At 41.9% G+C, this 22,389-nt stretch overlaps 1 protein-coding gene and 1 pseudogene across 4 annotated transcripts in view; one reads left to right on the top strand and one right to left on the bottom strand.

The window, feature by feature from the left end:
- CUL2 (cullin 2) overlaps window positions 1-22,389 on the top strand; it is a 174,496-nt gene that overhangs the window by 86,497 nt on the left and 65,610 nt on the right. The gene's annotated exons all lie outside the window — the stretch shown is intronic.
- LOC102422456 lies at window positions 5,281-8,045 on the bottom strand (annotated as a pseudogene).

The raw sequence follows: 22,389 nt of genomic DNA, 5'->3' as shown, positions 1-22,389 counted from the left end.
GTAGCCAGCCTGCAAACAGCATCAGCCCTCACCCAAGGATGGCCACACCTCATGGGGTGAGGGTCCCTGCTGGGGGCTTGGCCAGCCTGCAGACAGCCATCAGCCCTCACCCAGACTGGCCAGGCACGCCAGCAGGACCCTCTCCCCCCCCACCGTGAAAGGGGTGTGGCCAGCCTGAAAACGGCCCTCAGCCCCTCACTCAGGCTGGCCAGGCACCCAGTGGGGTCCCCCCACCCTGAAGGGGCTGTGGCCAGCCTGCAAACAGCCATCAGCCCCTCACCCAGGCTGGCCACACCTTCATGGGGTGAGAGTCCCTGCTGGGGGGCTTGGCTAGACTGCAAACAGCCATTAGCCCCTCACCCAGGCTGGCCAGGCACCTCAGCAGGACCCTCCTCCCTGAAGGGGGTGTGGCCAGCCTGAAAACGGCCCTCAGCCCCTCACCCAGGCTGGCCAGGCACCCCAACGGGTCCCCTATCCTGATCCGGGACACCCTTCAGGACAAACCAGCCGGCCCCCACCCATGCAACAGGCCTCTATCCTATATAATAAAAAAGTAATATGCAAATTGACCCTAACAGCAGAGCGACTGGGAATCACTGGTCACTATGACACACACTGACCACCAGGGGGCAGACGCTCAATGCAGGAGCTGCCCCCTGGTGGTCAGTGCACTCCTACAGGGGGAGCTCTGCTCAGCCACAAGCCAGGCTGACAGCTGCCAGTATAGCGGTGGTGGTGGAAGCCGCTCCCGCCTCCTCAGCCGTGCTAAGGATGTCTGACTGCAGCGTAGGCCTGCTCCCCGCTGGCAAGTGGACATCCCCTGAGGGCTCCCGGGCTGCCAGAGGGATGTCTGACTGCCACCTTAAGCCCAATCCCCCAGGGAGCGGGCCTAAGCCAGCAGGTGGTCATCCCCCGAGGGGTCCCAGACTGTGAGAGGGTACAGGCCGGGCTGAGGGACCCACCCGAGTGCACAAATTTTTGTGCACCGGGCCTCTAGTCCTATATAATAAAAGGGTAATATGAAAATTTACCCTAATGGCGGAATGACCAGAACGACTGCTCGACCAGTCACTATGAAGTGCACTGACTACCTCTTGGTCTTTTCCCCAGCCGGCAGGCTCCAATTGTCCAATGGCTAATGGGGAACCGGGCGTGGGTGGCGGGGAACGTAGGTGGCGCCAGGCCAAGGCCCCTGCTCCACCAGTCGCCTCACGCACAGAAGGTAACCCATGGTGGGGGTGGGGCTGGCAAGCGGGTGGGAATGGCTGACCTCTTGGTCCCTTCCCCCGGCCGTCAGGCTCCAATCGCCCGATGGCGAACAGGGAACCAGGGGTTGGGGCCAGCGAATGGGTGGAATGGCCAACCTCTCAGTTCCTTCCCCCCCGCCGGCAGGCTCCAGTCACCCGAATGCCAATGGGGAAACGGGGGTGGGTGGCGGTGGGGGGCAGGGCCAGCTGCAGGCATCCAGGGAAGATGGCCCTGATCGCAGGCCAGGCCTAGGGACTGTACCCACCCACAAATTTCGTGTGTTGAGCCTCTAGTACAGTGATGGCGAACCTATGACATGCATATCAGAGGTGACACGCGAACTCATTTTTTTGGTTGATTTTTCTTTGTTAAATGGCATTTAAATATATAAAATAAATATCAAAAATATAAGTCTTCGTTTTACTATGGTTGTAAATATCAAAAAATTTCTATATGTGACACGGCACCAGAGTTAAGTTAGGGTTTTTCAAAATGCTGACACGCCGAGCTCAAAAGGTTCGCCATCACTGCTCTAGTACCTTACTAGTAATAAGCCTTGCTATCTGGTAAGACAAGATTGCCCTCCATAAGCCAAAAGTGTTCTGAGTGTTCTTTTGCACTTTTTACATATATAGTCACCTTTTTAGAGGTGATTGTAAATTACCTTAAAAAAATTTTTTTTCCTGTGGGTTTGAAATGGAATTGAATCTTTAAGTTAGTTTGGAGAGAATTTATATCTTCACACTATTAAATCTTTCTATCCAGGAACCTAGTATATCTATCTGTTTATTGTGCCTTCTTTAATTTCTCAGAAAGTTTTTATAACTTTATCTATAAAGGCCCTGAAGGCTTTTGTTAGATTTGTTTAGAGATACTTGGTATTCTTTGATGTTATTCCAAAAGTTTTATCTCTTTTATTTGCTTTCTGCTAGTTTTAGAACTACAACTGACTCGTGTATAAATCTGGTATTCAGCCACCTTGTGATATTCTATTATTTCTAATAATTTATGCACATTTTTGTGCTTTCTGTGTAAGCTTGAATAATCTGTGTGTGTGCATGTGCACATCTGTACACACATCTCATTTTCTAAGACCCCAAAGCAATATTGAAGAGAAGTGTTGGATAATGAGAATCTTTGTCTCATTCTGATTTTATTTTATTTTTCTTTTGTTCAAATTATAAGAGAAAGTTTATTTAGTACGTTACAGAGATAGTTGAAGTGAGCCAGCTGGGTTGCATAGGCTCAGGAAACAAGGTACAGAGGCAAAAGAAAGCCCTTGGTTCTTAGGAGAGAGAAAGCCAAAGGCAACATTTCTTAGAGGGAGAAGAGGAGAAAGGAAAAGGCACAGGAGTACTCCTGAGACAAAGAGCATGGTCATTTTTGATTTTAAAGTTTACATGTATAACATTTTTCCATTTAAGACGATGATTTTGCTAGTTTTTAAATAGATATTCTTTATCAGAATGATGAAATTAATTGGAATTGGTGTTGAATTTTTATTTTATATCTTTTAATAAATCTTTATTGTTCAGATTATTACAGTTCCTGTTTTTTCTCCCCATAGCTCCCCTCCCCCTGGTTCCCACCCCACGCCCTTAACCCCCCCACCCCCCACTGACCTCGTCTATAGGTATAAGATTTTTGTCCAGTCTCTTCTCGCACCCCCCACACCCCTATCCCCCTGAGAATTGTCAGTCCACTCCCTTTCTATGCCCCTGATTCTGCTGTATTCACCAGTTTATTCTGTTCATCAGATTTTTTATTCACTTGATTTTTAGATTCACTTGTTGATAGATATGTATTTGTTGTCACTTTGTTGTTCATAATTTTTATCTTTACCTTTTTCTTCTTCCTCCTCTTCTTAGAGAATGCCCTTCAGCATTTCATATAATACTGGATTGGTTGTGATGAACTCCTTTAGCTTTTTCTTATCTGTGAAGCTCTTTATCTGACCTTCAATTCTAAATGATAGCTTTTCTGGGTAGAGTAATCTTGGTTGTAGGTTCTTGGTATTCATCACTTTGAATATTTCTTGCCACTCCCTTCTGGCCTGCATAGTTTCTGTTGAGAAATCAGCTGACAGTCGTATGGGTACTCCCTTGTAGGTAACTGTTTTTCTCTTGCTGCTTTTAAGATTCTCTCTTTGTCTTTTGCCCTTGGCATTTTAATTATGATGTGTCTTGGTGTGGTCCTCTTTGGATTCCTCTTGTTTGGGGTTCTCTGCGCTTCCTGGACTTGTAAGTCTATTTCTTTCACCAGGTAGGGGAAGTTTTCTGTCATGATTTCTTCAAATAGGTTTTCAATATCTTGCTCTCTCTCTTCTTCTGGCACCCTCATAATTCAGATGTTGAAGTTGTCCCAGAGGCTCCTTACACTATCTTCAAATTTTTGGATTCTTTTTTCTTTTTGCTTTTCCCGTTGGGTGTTTTTTGCTTCTTTCTATTTCAAATCTTTGACTTGATTCTTGGGATTCTCTAGTCTGCTGTTGTATCTCTGTATATTATTCTTCATTTCAGTCAGTGTATGCTTAATTTCTAGTTGGTCCTTTTTCATATCCTTGAGGGTCTCATCATATTTCTCAGAGGTTTCTAGAAGATTCTTGATTAATCTTATAACCGTGGTTTTGAACTCTATATCCAGTAGTTTGCTTTCCTCCATTTCCTTCATTTGTGACCTGTTTCTTTGTCTCTGCATTTTGGCTGCTTTTCTTTGTTGATAGAGTGGCCTTGTGTGCTAGGTGTCCTATAGGGCCCAGTGGCTCAGCCTCCCCAATTACCTGAGGTGGACACTCTTGGTGCACCCCTTTGTGTGCTGTGTGCACAGTCTTGTTGTAGTTAAGCTTTGATTGCTGTTGGTATCACTGGGAGGAGTTTTCCTCCAGGCCAATTGGCTGTGACGACCAGCTGTGTCTACAATGGGAGAACTGCTGTGCTAGAGATACCCTTATGGGGCGGGACTTGCTTTAATGGGGCTTTGGTGCTCACTGAGTATTCCCCTTGAGTGTGTCTCTTATGGATGTGAGGAGTTGTAATTTATATGGTCTCACACTGACCACTGGGTGCACTGTCTCTTAGATCCCCAAGGATGTGCAAAGCCAGCCACTGCCTGAGACTACCCAGCAGGAGCTACAGAGAGATCTGCAGATTTCTCCTCTTTGTTTGGAGTTTGGAAGTGCCCAGATGAGGCCCGGCTGTGAAGCAGTGTAGGCTGCTATTGCAGGGTCTTAGGCCTTTTGGAAGCTTTGGAGTTCTCTGACCTAGGTGCAGTTTGTTAGGTTTTAGGTTGCAAAAGGCCAGGCCATTCATATGCAAAAGCCTCTGTGCACAGCTTGGGTGGGGTTGTAAATTGGTTGGTGCGGGCTCTCAGTGAATCACCAGGGCAGAGCAAACAGCAATGGTTGCTAGTCAGCCCTTCCCTGGAGAGGTCCCCGGGTCTCTGTGTCCCGTGGCCCTGTGCAGGAATGTGCAGGAACGATGATCACTGTGAACACCTCTGAGAGAAAGCTTCCCTTGCATTCCGGCCAGATGGCAGACAGTCCACTTTCTCCCCATATGAATCTGGGTCCCCAGAGTCTTGCCTAGAACTGGAGTTCAGAGCAATCGGGAGCTTGTATCTCCCTCCACAGCGCACCCAGTTGCCAGCCTGTTATGCATGCGACTCCGTACATCCGTACTTCTGTACCTCCACACCTCCTACCAGTTTCAGTGCACTTTTTTCTTTACTTCTAGTTGTATAACTTCCACTCAACCAGCTTTCCTGTGGTTCTTTATGATATTTGTTTTGTATTTTAGTTGGAGTTTTGATGTGGTTGTGAGAGGCAACAAGTACAGGTGCTTACCTATGCTGCCATCTTGGTTCTGGTGTTGAATATTTAGAAAATGACATATATATCTATTGAGTGATTGTTTTTTCCCCCCTCTTAGTCAATATGGTCAATTACGTTTGCAGATATTGTAATATTAGATTATCTTTACATACCTGAGATAAAACCCAGTTTGGTTTTTATTTTTTAATTTATTTAAGCGGGTTCTTATAAGAAATTCAGAACACCAGTTTGTGAGGATAAAGCCCATTGGTGAGAGAAAACAGAGAGTGGTGGTAGCCCTGGAGCTGAGGAACAGCTTTTATTTTTGGCAGAATTTATGAGTCCACAGCCTTCTGGTTAACCTTGTGCTGTTCTGTCATCTCATATTTCTCTTTCTCTTTGTCAAAGATCTCACCCTCCTGGTGTCTGGGCTTGCACAGCTTCTTCTTGAATTAAGCATCAGTGAGATGTTTGGGGATTTTCACATCACTGATATCAATTTTGGTGGAGGTGGTGATGACAAATTTCTGGTGTGTTTTATGCAGAGGAACTCAATTAAGGGACAGAGGTCCAGTCACAAGTAGCAAGCCACTGATAAGCTGCTTCAGGAAAACCACCCTCTTGCCTCTGTGGTACCCGGTGAGGATGATCAGAATGGTCCCAGGAGTGATGCTGGCCCGCAATTTCCTCACATGCTGACTGAAGGGTTTCTTGCCATGGCTCAACAGCTTTCGAGGCACATCTTCAGTAGGATTATATTTAGGCATTTTGCGTAGTGTAACCACTCGTGTATCACTATTCTTGTCGCCACCAACTGGTTTTGTGACAGTAGCAAGAACTTTCTTCTTTTTTTTTTCAATCCTGGATTTAGCTGCCAAATACTTCCTCTTATACATGGCCTTTCGGGGATACATAGCCAACCGGGAATATCTGCCAATTCCTCTGATGAGGATGGGGTTTCAGCTGCAGTGGGGCTTCCCCTTCTGAGGCGCCTTAACCTTGCTGCCAGCATCAGTCTTCTTGGCTTCAGGTTTCTTCAGCTTAGTATCAGGTTTCTTCTCTTAGCCAGGTTGGTGTTTGTCTATTATAATTTTTACCCACTGTTGCATTTGATTTGCAAATATCCTATATAATAAAAGGGTAATATGCAAATAGACCAACGGTAGAACAACCGAACAACCAATCAAAGCGTAATATGCTAATGATATGCTAAGGCTGCTCAACCGCTCGTTATGACGTGCACTGACCATCAGGGGGCAGATGCTCCGACCAGTAGGTTAGCTTGCTGCTGGGGTCCGGCCAATCGGGATTGAGCAAGATGGGCTGGACATGCCCTGGAGCCCTCCCGCAGTCCCTCCCCGGCCTGATTGTGCACCGGTGATGTCCCTCAGCCTGGCCTGCGCCCTCTCGCAATCCGGGAAGCCCTGAGGGATGTTGGAGAACCGGTTTCAGCCCGATCCCGCAGGCCACTCCCCTTGGGAAGGTGCCAGACGCAGGGCTCATGGCTGGAGAGCACTGCTGCGGCAGTCCGAGCCTCTCCTGATTGGGATTGATTGGGCACAAGCCTGCAGCAGGCACAGTTTGGCAGGGATGAGCGGGAGTGGCAGGTAGTAGCTGCAGGCGGTGTTGGACTGTGGGTTTAGGCCCGTTCCCTGCAGGCCACCCAGAGAGACCCCACCCGTGCACGAATTCGTGCACCAGGCCTCTGGTTTTATTTACAGTTATGCACATCTATTTATGAATGGGAGAGCCTGTAATATTCTTTTTCATAATGTCTTTGGGTTTGGTATCAGGCTTATAATTATAGGCCAGTGGTCGGCAAACCGCGGCTCGCGAGCCACATGTGGCTCTTTGGCCCCGTGGCATGGGCCATGAAGTTTCAATCGAACTGTATGTGCGTGCCCGCATGTGGTATTTTGTGGAAGAGCCACACTCAAGGGGCCAGTTTGCCGACCACTGTTATAGGCTGTATTAGGGCATGTTTTCTCTTTTTCTTTTAAATAAAAGAGTTTGTATGAAATTTGAATGATAAATTTTTTTATGTTTAGTAAAATTCCTTTCCAAACCATCTGGACCTAGGGTTTCTTTGTAAGAAGGTTAAAAAAAAATTAGTATCTTTAACTCTGCTGCAGGTTTTTCTATAGTGTTAAGACTAGTCAAATTTATATTTCTTCTTAAATCTGTTGTGAATTATTTTTTCAAAATTGTTGGAAAGTCATTTTCTATTTGAAGTAACTTTAGATTTATAGAAGAATTGCAAAGCTAGTACAGAGAGTCTCTGCACTCCTTCACTCTGCTTCTCTACTATCACCATCTTATAACCCAAGGTATGTTTGTGAACATTAGTGTAATACAATGAACTAAATGACAGACTTTACTTGCATTTTCCCAGATTTTTCTCTGATGTAATTATTTTGTCCCAGGAATCAATCCAAGTCACTACATTGCATTTAACTATCATGTGTGTCTTGTCTCTTCTACTCTGTGAGAATTTATTCTTTTCTTCTTTTTTTAAGTTATAGTTGATATTCAATATTATTTTATACTAGAGGCCTGGTGCATGAAAATCATGCACTCGCGGGGGGGGGGGGGGTGTATCTCAGCCCATCCTGCACCCTCTAGTAGTTCAGGAGCCCTCGGGGGATGTCTGACTGATGGTAGGCCATCAGTCGGACATCCTTAGTACTGCTGTGGAGGTGGGAGAGGCTCTTGCCACCGCCACTGCGCTCGCCAGCTGTGAGCCTGGCTCAGGGCTTCTGGTTGAGTGACGCTCCCCCTGTGGGAGTGCGCTGACCACCAGGGGACAGCTCCTGGGTTGAGCATCTGTCCCTGGTGGTCAGTGTGTGTCATAATGACCGGTCATTCTGCTGTCCGATTTGCATATTAGGCTTTTATTATATAGGATTAGTTTAGGTATATGGCATAGTAGTTAGACATTTCATATAATTTACAAAGTGATCCTCTGATAAGTCTAATACCTACCTGGCATCATACATAGTTATTACAATATGATTGACTGTTTTCCTTTAACTGTACTTTACATACCTATGACTGCTTTGTAATTGTCAATTTGTAGTTACTTAATACCTTCCTCCCCTGTTTTTCCTTTTTATTGAATTTATTGGGGTGACACAGGTTAATAAAATTATATAGGTTTCAGGTGCACAATTCTACCACGTACCATCTGTACACTGTATTTTGTGTGTTCACCACTTCAAGTCAAGTCTCTGAATTCCTGCCCTTTTTCACTTACCCCCTAACCCCCTTCCATCTGGCAATGATCAGTTTGTTCTCTGTGTCTATGATTCTGTTTCTGTTTTGTTAGTTTATTTTGTTCTTTAAATTCCACATATATGGGGAATCACATGGTATTTTTCTTTTTTGGTCTGACTTATCTCACTTAGTATAAATACCCTCTAGGTCCATCCATATTGTTTCAAATGTTAAGATTTCCTTTTTTTTATGGCCAAGTAATATTTCCTACCACAACTTCTTTTTAAAAAAAAATATATTTTGATTTTTTACAGAGAGGAAGGGAGAGGGATAGAGAGTTAGAAACATCGATGAGAGAGAAACATCGATCAGCTGCCTCCCGCACACCCCCTACTCAGGATGTGCCCGAAACCAAGGTACATGCCCTTGACCGGAATAGAACCTGGGACCCTTCAGTTCGCAGGCTGACGCTCTATCCACTGAGCCAAACTGGTCAGGGCCTACCACAACTTCTTATTCAGTCATCCATTGATGGGCAGTTAGGTTGCTTCCATATCTTGGGTATTGTAAATAATCTGATTCCATGTGCACTTGAAAAGAATGTATATTCTACTCTGGCCAGGTAGCTCAGTTGGTTAGAGCATTGTCCCAACACACCAAGGTTCTGGGTTTGATCCCTGTCAGGGCACTTAAAGAATCAACCAATAAATGCATAAATAAGTGGAATAACAAATCACTTTTTCTCTGCCTTCCTCTCTCTCTCTCTAAAAATAAATAAATACAATTAAAATTTTTTTTTTAATTTTAAAAAATAGACTTTAAAACAATGGCTATAACAGAAAAAATCGTTAAAAATTTTTAAAAATAGACTTTAAAACAATGGCTATATCTTGTGCTGCTTTGGCATGAAGTACTTTAAAAATATCAATTAAATTAATCTTGTCTAATGTGTCATTTAAGGGCACTCTTTCCTTGTTGATTTCATGTCTGAAAATTCTATCCAGTCATGACAATAGGGTGTTAAAGTCCCCTATTATGACTGTAGTACTGTCAATCCCTCCCTTTATGTACTTCAATATTTGCTTTATATATTTAGGTGCTCCTGTGTTGGGTACATAAATGTTTATAAGGTTATATCCATTATGAACTGTCCTTTTTTTAACTCTTGTTATAGCCATGTTTTAAAGTCTGTTTTGTCTGATATAAGTATTGCTACCCCATCCTTTTTGCTTCCATTTGCATGAAATATCTTTTCCATCCATTTACTTTGTCTGTGTATGTCTTTAGATCTGAAGTTGAATCTCTTAATAGACAGCATATGTAAGCATCTTGTTTTCTTAACCATTCAGCCACTTGTGTCTTTGGTTGGAGGTACATAGTTATTGCCAGTTTATTATCGATATTTATGTGTTTATTCTCCTCTCCCCCACCCCCCTACTTCTTAAAGACGTCCCTAACATTTCCTGTAATACTGGTTGGTGGTGATATACATCTTTAGCTTTTTTTTTTTTTCTGGGAAGTTCTTTGTCTCCCCTTTCATTTTAAATTATAGTCTTGCTGGGTAGAATAGTCTTGGTTGTAGTTCCTTTCCTTTCATTACTTTGAATATTTCCTGCCAGTTCCTTCTGGCTTGAAAAGTTTCTGTTTAGAAATCAACTGACAGACAATCTTATGGTAGCTCCCTTGTAGACAAATAACTGCTTTTCTCTTGCTGCTTTGAAAATTCTCTCTTTGTCTTTAAGTTTTGGCATTTTAATTGTGATGTGTCTTGGTGTGGGCCTCTGGGTTCATCTTGTTTGGACTCTCTGTGCTTTCTGGACTTGCATGTCTATTTCCTTCATCAGGTTAGGAAAGTTTTTGGTCATTATTTATTCAAATATTTTTCTCCCTGCCCCCTGCCCCCAAATTAATTTTTAGAGAGAGTAGAAAGGAGGTATGGAGGGAGTGAGGCAAGAGAGAGAAAGAGAGAGAGAGAGAGAGAGAGAGAGAGAGAAACAGAAACATTGACATGAGAGAAACACATCAATCAATTGGTTGCCTCTGGGGAATGGAACCTGCAACCTAGGTAGATACCCTTGACTGGAAATCAAACCCATGACTCTTTGGTGTATGGGCTAACACTTTAACCACTGAACCACACCAGCCAGGGCTCACATATTTTTCAGCCCCTTCACCTTCTGGTACCCCTCTGATGTGGATATTCTTATGCTGGATGTTGTCCCAGAAGTCCCTTAAACTATTCTCATTTATTTGGATACTTTTTCTTTTTGCTCTTCTGTTTTTTTTTGTTTAAATATATTTTATTGATTTTTTACAGAGAGGAAGGGAGAGAGATAGAGAGTTAGAAACATCGATGAGAGAGAAACATCGATCAGCTGCCTCCTGCACATCTCCCACTGGGGATGTGCCCGCAACCCAGGTACATGCCCTTGACCGGAATCGAACCCGGGACCCCTCAGTCCACAGGCCGACGCTCTATCCACTGAGCCAAACTGGTTTCGGCACTTTTTGCTCTTCTGATTGGATGTTTTCTGCTACCTCGTCTTCCAAATATAGATTCAGTCCTTTGCTTCATCTAATCTGCTGTTGATACCTTCTAATATATTCATTTCAGTAATTGTGTTCTTTAAGTTTCCATGTCTTTTTATGCTTATTACCTATTTGTTAAATTTAACAAGTTCCCTGAGCATCCTTTATAACCACAGTTTTGAACTCTTATCTGTTAGATTGCTTGTCTCCATTTCATTTTTTTGTTTCTGGAGTTTTCTCCTATTCTTTCATTTAGGACATGTTTCTTTGTCTTTTCATTTTGGCTGCCTCTCTGTGTTTGTTTTGTAATTAAGTAGATCTGCTATATTTCCTGGTCTTGGTAGTGGCCTTATGTACTAGGTGTCCTGAGGGGCCCAGTGGCACAGTCTACCTGGTGCTTCACGAGTGTCCCTTATGTGGGTTGCGTGTGCCTTCCTATTGTAGTGGAGCCTTGTCAGCATGTCAGTGAGTGGGATTTACCCTCAGGCTGACTGACTGGCTGTGAGTACTGGCGATGCATGACCACAACCTAGGACAGTGATGGCGAACCTATGACACCCGTGTCAGAGGTGACACGCGAACTCATTTTTTTGGTTGATTTTTCTTTGTTAAATGGCATTTAAATATATAAAATAAATATCAAAAATATAAATCTTTGTTTTACTATGGTTGCAAATATCAAAAAATTTCTATATGTGACATGGCACCAGAGTTAAGTTAGGGTTTTTCAAAATGCTGACACGCCGAGCTCAAAAGGTTCGCCATCACTGACCTAGGAGCTGTTATTAAGGGGATTACTCGATAGAGTGGGATTTGTTCCAGCAGGCTCTGATGCCTTTCAAGACCCTTCTTTGGGTGTGTTACTTGTGGAGTTATTCAGATGGTGCTCTGTTGTGGTATGAAGTCAACCACTGGATGTGTTGGTTCTGGGTCCTCTGGTGCAGGCCAAGGTCAGCCACTGCCTGTGATTGCCCCTGCACTACCTGGTAGAAGCTATAAAGTTATCTGTGGTTGATAGCTGCCTGTGCTACAAAACCAAGGCCGGGTGCCACTTGTACTGGGCTTGGAACTATTCAGTAAAGGACACCCGAGGCCTGCCACTGCCTGCAGGTTGTCTACTAGGTGTACCGGTTAATAATGGTGGATTTTGTTATCAAAGAAAACATGATAATTTCAAGAGAAAGATCAAAAGTGCTTTATTCAAAGTAATGTCCATCATTAGCTACACATTTCCCCCATATTTCAGGTAACTTGTGGATACCGTCCCAATAGAACTTTTCTTGTTTTGAGGCAAACCATTCAGGGACTCAATTTTCCACTTCTTCGTACGTTTTGAAGTGCTGCTCAGAAAGTGCGTGTGCCATAGATTGGAACAAGTGGTAATCTGAAGGAGCAAGGTCTGGTGAATACGGCAGGCGGGTTAATACTTCCCAGGCAAGATCTTTTAATGTGTCTTTAACTGGTTTTGAAGTGTGTGATGGTGCATTATCATGAAGCAAAATTACTTTGCCGTGTCTTCTGGCCCATTCTGGTTGTTTCACGATCAAAGCGTGGTTCAAATTGATTATTTGTTGTCGGTAGAGATCAGTATTAACGGTTTCACCTGGTTTTAGAAGCTCATAATACACCACACCTTCCTGGTCCCACCAAACACAGAGCATTGTCTTCTTTCCAAAGTGATTTGGCCTTGCAATCGATGTTAATGGTTGACCTGGATCAACCCATGATTTTGTGCATTTTGGATTCTCAAAATAAATCCACTTTTCATAGCCAGTCACAATTCGATGCAAAAAAGACTTTCTTTTTTGCTGTTGAAGCAACATTTTACTGATGACTTTTCGGTTTTCCATTTGTCTTTCCTTCAGTGGATGTGGCACCCATTTTCCTTCCTTTAAAATCTTTCCCATTGCTTGTAAACAATTGGAAGTTGTTTGCTGAGCAACGTTTAATCTTTCTGCAAGTTGTTTTTGAGTTTGATACGCATCTTTATCCAATCATGCTTGTAATTGTTGGTCTTCACATTTTTTTGGTTGACCTGGACATTCTTTGTCTTTCACATCAAAATCATCACTTTTAAAGCATTTAAACCAGCGTTCACAAGTATCTTGAGATGGAGCATGTTCACCATAAGCTTCCTGAAGTATACGATAACTTTTTCTTCAAAATAAAGTAATGAATTAAAACTTCCCGCAAATGCTCTTTTTTTTTTTTGGCACGAAATTCAACATTTTTAAGCATAAAAATATCTATGATCTTAATACCTTCAGCAAATTTGACATATGAAGTTTTGAAGCTTGCTGTCAATACAACAAAATAGCATACATATCAAATTGCATATTATCAACATATGTGTAACTCCATCTATTGAAAGAAATCCGCATTATTAACTGGTACACCTAGTAGCCTCAGGTTGTGAGATAGATGAGGCTGGTCTCAGAATCACCAGGATGGGCCGAATGGTGTTCATCAGACTAATATGGATTCTGATTTGGCCATGTGGAAGGAGGGCTCAATACAGAAATGACATGTTTGTCCCTATAGCTATCACCCTGAAGCCGAACAATTTAGTCTTCCTCTTTATCTGGCACCTCCTGAGCCCCATCCTCCTTTTGCCACAGCCCAGGGTAAGTGCCTGTGAGGGAGTGAGTCTTCGTGTGAGCTCTTTAAGAGGATGCCTGGTTTTCCAGTAGCCTTCCATCTCACCTGGATAAACGGAATCCCTGCTGATTTTCTTAGCCTGATATTGTGGGGGCTCCTGACACTGTCGCTCTGGGCTGGAGAGCTTGGTGTGGGGCTGGCTCTCCAGGAGGGACCTCTGCAGCTGAGATACCCTCTGGATTCTCAACCACCATATTCTCAACTACCATATGTAGATGTGGGACCAGCCCCTTTTGCATATCTGTGCTTATGACCAGTCTGAAGATAGTCTTTTTCTTTATTAGTCTTTCCTTGGTTTTATGACCTTGACACTTTTTTTTTTGTAGAAAAGAAAGTAATAATTTATTGATTGCAGCAAAAACACACTTAGGGCATTGAAATAAGGAAGGGCATAGAAGAATCAACAGGAGAGCCTAGGCTGGGATGCTTTGGCTCACAAGAAAAAGGGCATTGGAGACAGGTTTAGGGGGTTATCCTGGAACAAACGGCTGCTGCCCATTGTTCCCCTGGTTGTATGTCTCATGGGGTCCCTTAGAGGTTAGGGGACATGTACCAGTGGGAGAAGGAAAGGGGGAAGGGAATGACATAGGCATGCTCCCTGAGGGAGAGCACTGACCTTGACACTTTTTAAAAAGAGTAGTGGCCAGGTATTTTTTATAATGTCTCTCAATTTTGGTTTGTCTGATATTTTCTTATGATTAGACATAGATAGATAATGGATTTTTGGGAAGAATGCCACAGATTATGTGCCCTTCTCATATATCAAGGACTAAAGCTTATCAACATGTCTTTTTACTCATAATGTTAAGATTGATTACTTAATGTATTGTGTGTTTTTTTAACCCCCATCTGGAATAATGTCTTTATTCTTAATATGGCTTATTTTCATCTTTCTTTTCTAGATCACTTTTTTTTTTTTTTAGAGGTTTATGTATTTTGGTGGATTTTTGCAAAGAACCAACTTTGTCTTAGTTGACTTTCCCCATTATATCTTTCATTATTTGGCTCTTGTTTTTCTTTTCATTCCTTGTTCTGGGAGACAAGAATGTTTTTTGATTGGGCTGGAATGGGTGCAGAATCTTTGGGGAAGGAAAATCTTTAAAAATTTTAACCAAGTTACTCTTTTTTGCTGACATATTTATTCTCAGACTTAAGGTATGATTATATAGTGTGGAGGTTGAGACAGCATTTTGAAGGTGATTCTGTGTCTTTCTCTTACAATGACTAGAAATCCTGATATTTAAAAAATATTTCCTATGTGATAATTTCAGTTAAAGGAAATAAAGAAATTAACAATTAGTACATTGTAGGGCTGTTAGAGCTCCATTAATAATTTTTAAAAACATTTAAGAGCCCTGGCCGGTTTGGCTCAGTGGATAGAGTATTGGTCTGCGGACTGAAGGGTCCCAGGTTCGATTCCAGTCAAGGGCATGTACCTTGGTTGCAGGCACATCCCCAGTAGGGGGTGTGCAGGAGGTAGCTTATCAATATTTCTCTCTCATCCAATGTTTCTAACTCTCTATCCCTCTCCCTTCCTCTCTGTAAAAAAATCAATAAAATATATTTATAAAACAAAAGAAAAGAAACAAAAAACATTTAAGAATAACACTAAGGGCCTTAGCTGGATAGCTCAGTTAGTTAGAGCATCGTCCCAATAATTAAGGTTGCAGATTTGATCCCCAGTCAGGGCACATACAAGAATCAACCAATGAATGCATAAATAAAGTAGAACAACAAATCAGTGTTTCTCTCTCTCCCTTCCTTGCTCTCTGTAAAAGTCAAACAAAAATTAAATAAAGAAAAAGAATAGCAATAAGAAACAATAGTTGAATAACTCTGCCAGTATTTCCCACTCCAAGTAATGAAGTTTTTTTTAATCCTTACCCAAGGATATTTTTTCCATTGATTTTTTTTCTTTTTTTAGAGAGCGTGGGGGTCGGGGGGCAGCGAGGAGATGGGGAGAGAGAGAGAGAAACATCGATGTGAGAGGTATATTGATTGGTTGCCTCCTGCAGGTGCCCCGACTGGGGCTGGAGATCCAGCCTGCAACCAAGGTAATGTCCCCTTGACCCACCACCCTAAGGTCCACGGGCCCGTGGTCGAACCACTTCCAAACCTGCCAGGGCACGACATTTTTTTAAAAAAGAGAGCAATTAGGAGTAAGAAGCAAAATACTATAGTGGGATAATTTGTTCCTCAGGGAATATCATTACACACTTCTGTGATATGGCTGCTAGCTATTTTTCATATGATGCCAAAAGGATTTTGTCCCCATTGTAAATCAGGTTACTAAATGAGAATGTTAAAAAGCTTGTCAACTCAACCTTTTGACAGTTGCTAATGGATGCAGTTAACATAACTATTCTTCAAATCTGCAATATATTTGACAGGTTTTTTGGTAGGAGCAAGTTTTTTATACCCTTAAGAGTTATGCAATTTTACTTTCCCAGGACTGATTGCAGACTCTTGACACAGTATTCATAGATGTATTCTGTTTTCTCTGACATGTTTATATATTTATTACTATTTATTATTAAGACATTAGATTTCATTGGGGAAAATATAATCTTAGGTAATAATAAAATCTAACTTAATAGTCTTTATTTTTTTGTATTTCTCAGCTTCTGATAGTTATGTTTTGAAATCTCCTAGCTTTTCTAGCTTATTTTTAGATTTTTTGATTTTCTTTAAGTAATTCTTAGTTTTTGTTTTATACATTTGAGCCTCTGTTGCTAGTTGAATAAATATGATTATTTTGGTCATGGTTAATTATTTTTCTCATTTTATATATAATTATCCATCTTGTTCTCTCTTTCCTTATTCTGTCACGTATTAATATTGTTGTACAAATTTTCTGTTGGACGTTTGGGGATTTTTTTGGTGTATGTTATTTAACTTTACTAGTGTAAAATAAAATACAGATATAGAAAACCTTACAACAAGTTGTATAGCTTAATGAATTTATTATAAAGTGAATACTGTTGTTACTAGCACCCAAATCAGGAAATAGAATTATGCCAGCCACTCCTAAAACACATGTGTCCCATACCCTCTCTCCAAAAATTGCCAATATTCTGACTTTTAGGGTAATCACTTTCCTCTATTTCTGTATGGTTTCATCACTGTTGTGTGCATTTATAGACTCTATAGTTTAGTCTTGTCCATTCTAAAATAACTTATCCCTGGCCAGGTGGCTCAGTTGGTTGGAACTTCATCCCATACATCAAAATGTTGTGGGTTCAATTCCCAGTCAGGGTACATACCTAGGTTGTGGGTTTAATCCCCTGTTGGGAGGCAACCGATCAATATTTCTCTCTCACATCAATGTTTTTCCTTTCCTGTTTCTCTCTCTCTCTTCCTCTCTATAAAAATTAGTCAATAACACCATAACCTTGGGTGAGAATAAAAAAAACACACAAAACTTTACATGTACGTCTTTTAAATCTTTTAATCAAAGTTTCCCTCTCCATTTTTTTTCCTCGTAATTTATTTGTTGATGAAACCTGGCCATTGGATCTTTAGACTTTCCCATGGTCTGGGTTTTACTGATTGCACACATGAGGTACAATTTTAAATATGTTTTGTTGTCCTCTATATTTATTGCAAATTGGCAGTCCAGAGCTTACTCAGACTCAGGTTGGTTTCCTCTGGCAAAAGTATAGATTTTTTAAAAATAATGACTGTTTTTTTCTAATTATAGTAGCCACTAATGGTAAATACTAATATTTTTTAGCTTATTAAGATTGAAAACATTTTTTAATTGATTTTAGAGAGAAGAAGGTGGAGAGAGAGGAAGGGAGGGAAGGAGGGAGGAAGGAGAGAGAGAGAGAGAGAGAGAGAGAGAGAGAGAGAGAGAGAGAGGAGAGAGATTGATTTATGCATGCATTGGTTGATTCTTTTATGTGCCCTAAATGTGGCTCGAACCCCTGAGAGATCTATTCATTGACGTTACAGGGGTGTTAAAGTCCCCTAGTATGACTGTATTGTTGTTCTCTAGAAGTTTTTTTAAAATATATTTAGGTGTTCCTGTATTGGGTGCATATATGTTTACCAGTGTTATATCCTCTTATTGGATGGATCTCTTTAGAATTTTGTAGTGACCTTTGTGGTCTCTTGTTTTGGCCTTTATGTTGAAATCGATTTTGTCAGATATGGGTATCGCTACCCCAGCTTTTTTTTTCATTTCCATTTGCATGAAAATTTTTTTCCCATCCCTTCACTCTCATCCTGTGTGAATCTTTTGTTTTCAGGTGAGTCTCTTGTAGACAGTATACAGTTGAGTATGTTTTTGTATCCGTTTAGCTACCTTATGTCTTTGATTGGAGCATTTAATGCATTTCCATTAAAGGTTATTATTGATAGATACTTATTTATTGCCATTTTAATTCTGTATGCCTATGTTTCTTTCTATATTTCTTCTCATTACAGCAGTCCCTTTAGCATTTATTGTAGTGCTGGTTTGGTGGTAATAAAATCCTTTAGCCTTTTTTGTCTGGGAAGCTTTTTATTTGACCATCTATTTTGAATGATAGTCTTGCTGGATATAGTAATCTTGGTTTTAGATCCTTGCTTTCCATTACCTTGAGTACTTCATGCCATTGCCTTCTGGCCTGTAGAGTTTCTGATGAGAAATCAGCCTACAGCCTTATGGGAGCTCCTTTGTAGGTAACAGTTTGCTTTTCTCTTGCTGCCTCTAAGATTCTCTCTGTCTTTAATTTGGGGTATTTTAATTTTGATGTGTCTGGGTGTGGACCTACTTGGGTTCTTCATGCTTGGGACTCTCTGTGCTTCCTGGACTTGTGTGACTTTTTCCTTCACCAGGTTAGGGAAATTTTCTGCCATTGTTTCTTTAAACATGTTTTCTATCCCTTGCTCATGTTCTGCTCCTTTTGGCACACCTATTCGAATATTGTTATGTTTCATGATGTCCCACAGTTCCCTTAAGCTGTCCTCCTGTTTTTTAATTTCTTTTTCTTTTTGAGTGATTGTTTTTTGCCCTATCTTCTAATTCAGTGGTCGGCAAACTGCGGCCCCTTGAGTGTGGCTCTTCCACAAAATACCACGTGTGGGCGCGCACGTACAGTGCGATTGAAACTTCGTGGCCACACTCAAGGGGCCAAAGAGCCACATGTGGCTCTCGAGCTGCAGTTTGCCGACCACTGTTCTAATTCACTGATCCAGTCCTTGGCTTTCCTGCATCAGCTTTGTATTCCTTCCAATGTGTTCTTTATTAGTGCTATGTCATTGTTCATAGTTACTATATCTTTTCTCATGTTGTTGAGCCTCTTTGCCATTCTTATTCTGAACTCTATATCTGATAAATTTCTTATCTCCATTTCATTTATCTCTGTTTCTGGAAAATCCTCTTGTTCTTTTGTTTGGGGATTTTTTTTTCCTCCCCATTTTGGCTACCTGTTTGGGTTTGTATCTATGTGTTAGGTAGAATTGCTATGTCTCCCAGTCTAGTGCAGGACAGTGTCAAATGTTGTTTCTGACTAATTATATTAGATAAAGATACAAAGCCTCCAGAGACTCACCTCTGTCTGTAGATTGATTGGATTCAGTCTTGAGTAGCCTCGGACAATTGTCCACAGGTGGGGGGAGTGATTTCTCAACTGGGTGGGGCAATTGCTTCTGCCTGAAAGTTAATTGTTATTCTCAGTCTCTTAATGGCCCACAGAAACCCCAGATGGTAGGCCAGGAGTTTTCCAATAGTGTGGGTCAATTGCCCCCCCCCCCCCCCCCCCCGCCTTCCAGGCCTAAATAGCAAAGGTCTGCCTGAGAAAGATGTCTTCTGCAGTGTGAGGGAACGACTGACTAAGCAATGGAAAATGTTGTGACAGTTCTGCAAGGACTAACCTCAGAGCCCCTAACCCTGGCGTCTGCTCACACAGCTCCAGTCCACTCTGCCCTTTCTCACAAGGTGAGTGGCTACACATGAAATTTTGTGCATTGGCCCTTTATGAGGGTGCATGCATTTTCAGCCATCTTTCCCTGGCAGACAGTAACCCTGCTGCTTTTCACAGCCATATGTTATGTGGACACCTTTCTCATTTCTGATGCTCTCTGCTGGGGGCCCAGCTTGGGGTTTAGATCCCAGAGTTCTTAGTGGTCATCCCCCACAACTGAGATATCTCTCTGGAACTTCAGCTGCTGTCTGTGGGAGCTCGGCCAGCCCTTTTGCACCTCTGCCCTTCCAACCAGTCTGTATGTGGTCTCCACTTTCCATCCTTGGTTATCAGGGTTATCTCTAGGTAGTCTTCAGTTGATTATTCAGGATGGCTTTTTTTGTATTTTAGTTGTAAGTCCAGTTTGGTCCTGGGAGCGTGTCTATTGTACATAATTCTTTTTAAACTAGTATATACTACTTGGTATGGTTCTACCTCATGTTATTAAATGCTTCTCCTAGTTATATAAATTAGGTTGTTTCCAGTTTTTTCACTAATGCAGCTCTTGCTTCTATTGTGCACATATACAATTGTTTGTCTAAAATCATAGAGTTTGTGTATTTAGACTTTTCCCAGTTTGCCCTGTAAAGTACCTGTTTTTCCGAAAGTAGAGTCTGAGAAGATCTGTTTCCTCTACCACTCACCAATGCTTGATATTTTTAAACTAGAGGCCTGGTGCACGAAATTCGTGCAAGTGAGGGTTGTCCCTCAGCCAGGTCTGTACTCTCTCCAATCCAGGACATCCCTCTTAAATCCGGGACCGTTGGCTCTTAACTGCTCACCTGCCTGCCTGCCTGATCGCCCCTAACTGCCTCTGCTTGCCAGTCTAATCACCTTCTAACTGGTCCCCTGCCGGCCTGGTTGCCTCCTAACTGCTGCTCTGCCAGCCTTGTCACCCCCTAACTGCTGCTCTGCCGGCCTAATCATCCCCTAACTGCCTCTGCTTGCCAGTCTGATCACCCCCTAACTGGTCCCCTGTCGGCCTGGTTGCCTCCTAACTGCCCCCCTGCTGGCCTGGTCACATCCTAACTGCCGCTCTGCTGGCCTGGTTGCCCCCTAACTGCAGCTCTGCCAGCCTGGTCGCCCCCTAACTGCCCCCCTGCTGGCCTGGCCACCCCTAACCGCCTCTGCCTCGGCCCCTGCCACTGTGGCTTTGTCTGGAAGGACGTCCAGAAGGATGACCGGGATATGTCTGGTCTAATTAGCATATTACCCTTTTATTAGTATAGATCTTGTTAATCTGAGGGTAAAATGTATCCTTGATTTTCTAGTGCCCTTTTGAGGTGGCAATGGGGAGAACCTAGGTGGTGTTCTCAGGTGAGTGCTACAGCAGTCATCTGGGTATAGAGGTTTCCCTTGCTCACCTCCTCAGGCAGGACATTTACTGCTCCAGTGGGACAGACACAGAGTTGCTCTTGTTGCCTGGCTCCAGAGACTGGTTTGTTCTCTTGATGACCTTGTTGGTTTTGTCTGCCTCTGTGCTGCATCCAGCATTCAGCGTATGCCACTTTTTGCCTGTCTTCCTTCACTTTCTCTCTCCTTATAGAAATTCTTTGTCTTTTGCATTTGGTTCTGTAGTTTTATTTTTCTATGCTACCCAGTCTTCTTTCTATCTTTTTTCACTTTCTACAGGTCCAAGGACTACTGGCCAACAATGGAATATTTAAAAGTGCTCCTCCTGTCATTTCTCTGATATAGGTGGGAGCAGGAGGCTGCACTTAGTTTGCTGGAACTCTATTCTCATTTTAAACATGGGGTAAATGAAGGTTTCACTAAAAGATTAATTTGCCCCTTGTTACATATTGATATTGGGACGTTTGAGAATTCCAGTTTACTAGTAACTTTTAATGGCACTCACAAATCTGGCCAGCTATCTTGAGTTAAATGCTCAATTAGTTGGTTTTAAAAGCCTTGATTTAGAAAAAAAGAATAAACAAAGAAAGAAAGAAAAAAAGACTTAAAAATAACAATCATCCCTGGCCAGTGTGGCTCAGTTGGTTAGGTGTCATTCCATGCTCTGAGAGGCCACCAGTTTGATTCCTGGTCATGGCACATGCCCAGGTTGTGAGCTCGATTCTCCAGTAGGGGGCGTGCAGGAGGCAGCTGCTGTTTCTCTCTCTTCCTCTTCTTTCCTCTTCCCCTCTCTTTCTAAAATCAATAAAAACATTTTAAAAATCACAATCAGTGCTTTATTGAACTCTTAGCTTTATTATCTTCTCTAATATATTGAAAATGCTTTTATTTTGCTCCTGTCAGTATTTACAGCACTCACTAATGTTTATTGATTGTTTACTCATGTACCAGATACTTTGCTATGTGCTTTCTTGGCTTATACTTAGTCTTTACCACATCCTCATGAAGTAGGGAATTATATTATGCACACTTTACAGAACAGGAAATCTGAGTACTAAGAGTTTAAGTATCTGCCCAAAGTGTATATATTATCACAGCCAGAACTCAAACCCAGGAAGTCTGATTCCAAAATTCTGATCTTAAGGTCTAAACTTTGCTACTAGTCCCCATTATCCCAGATGGGTTGTTTTATTCTCTTGGGAATTTCATTATGATTATTGTGGGCATTTTCCACATACTAGGTGTACTGGTTGATAATGTGGATTTTTTTTCAATAGATGGAGTTACACATATGTTGATATATATGCGATTTGATATGTATGCTATTTTGTTGTATTGACAACAAGCTTCAAAATTTCATATGTCAAATTTTCTGAAGATGTTAACATCATAGATATTTTTACGCTTAAAAATTATGAATTTCGTGCAAAAAAAGAGCATTTGTGGGAAGTTTTAATTTTTTACTTTATTTTGAAGAAAAGTGCTGCTGAAAGTTATCGTATACTTCAGGAAGCTTATGGTGAACAAGCTCCATCTCAAGATACTTGTGAACACTAGTTTAAACGCTTTAAAAGTGATGATTTCAATGTGAAATTGAAAGATAAAGACTGTCCAGGTCAATTTGAACTACAC

This window comes from Myotis lucifugus, unplaced genomic scaffold, assembly GCF_000147115.1.
Source record: "Myotis lucifugus unplaced genomic scaffold, Myoluc2.0 scaffold_29, whole genome shotgun sequence".
In the NCBI taxonomy this organism is placed as follows: Eukaryota; Metazoa; Chordata; class Mammalia; order Chiroptera; family Vespertilionidae; genus Myotis; species Myotis lucifugus.
The sequence above is the reverse complement of the archived record's forward strand: the minus strand, read 5'-3'. Positions and strand labels throughout refer to the sequence as shown.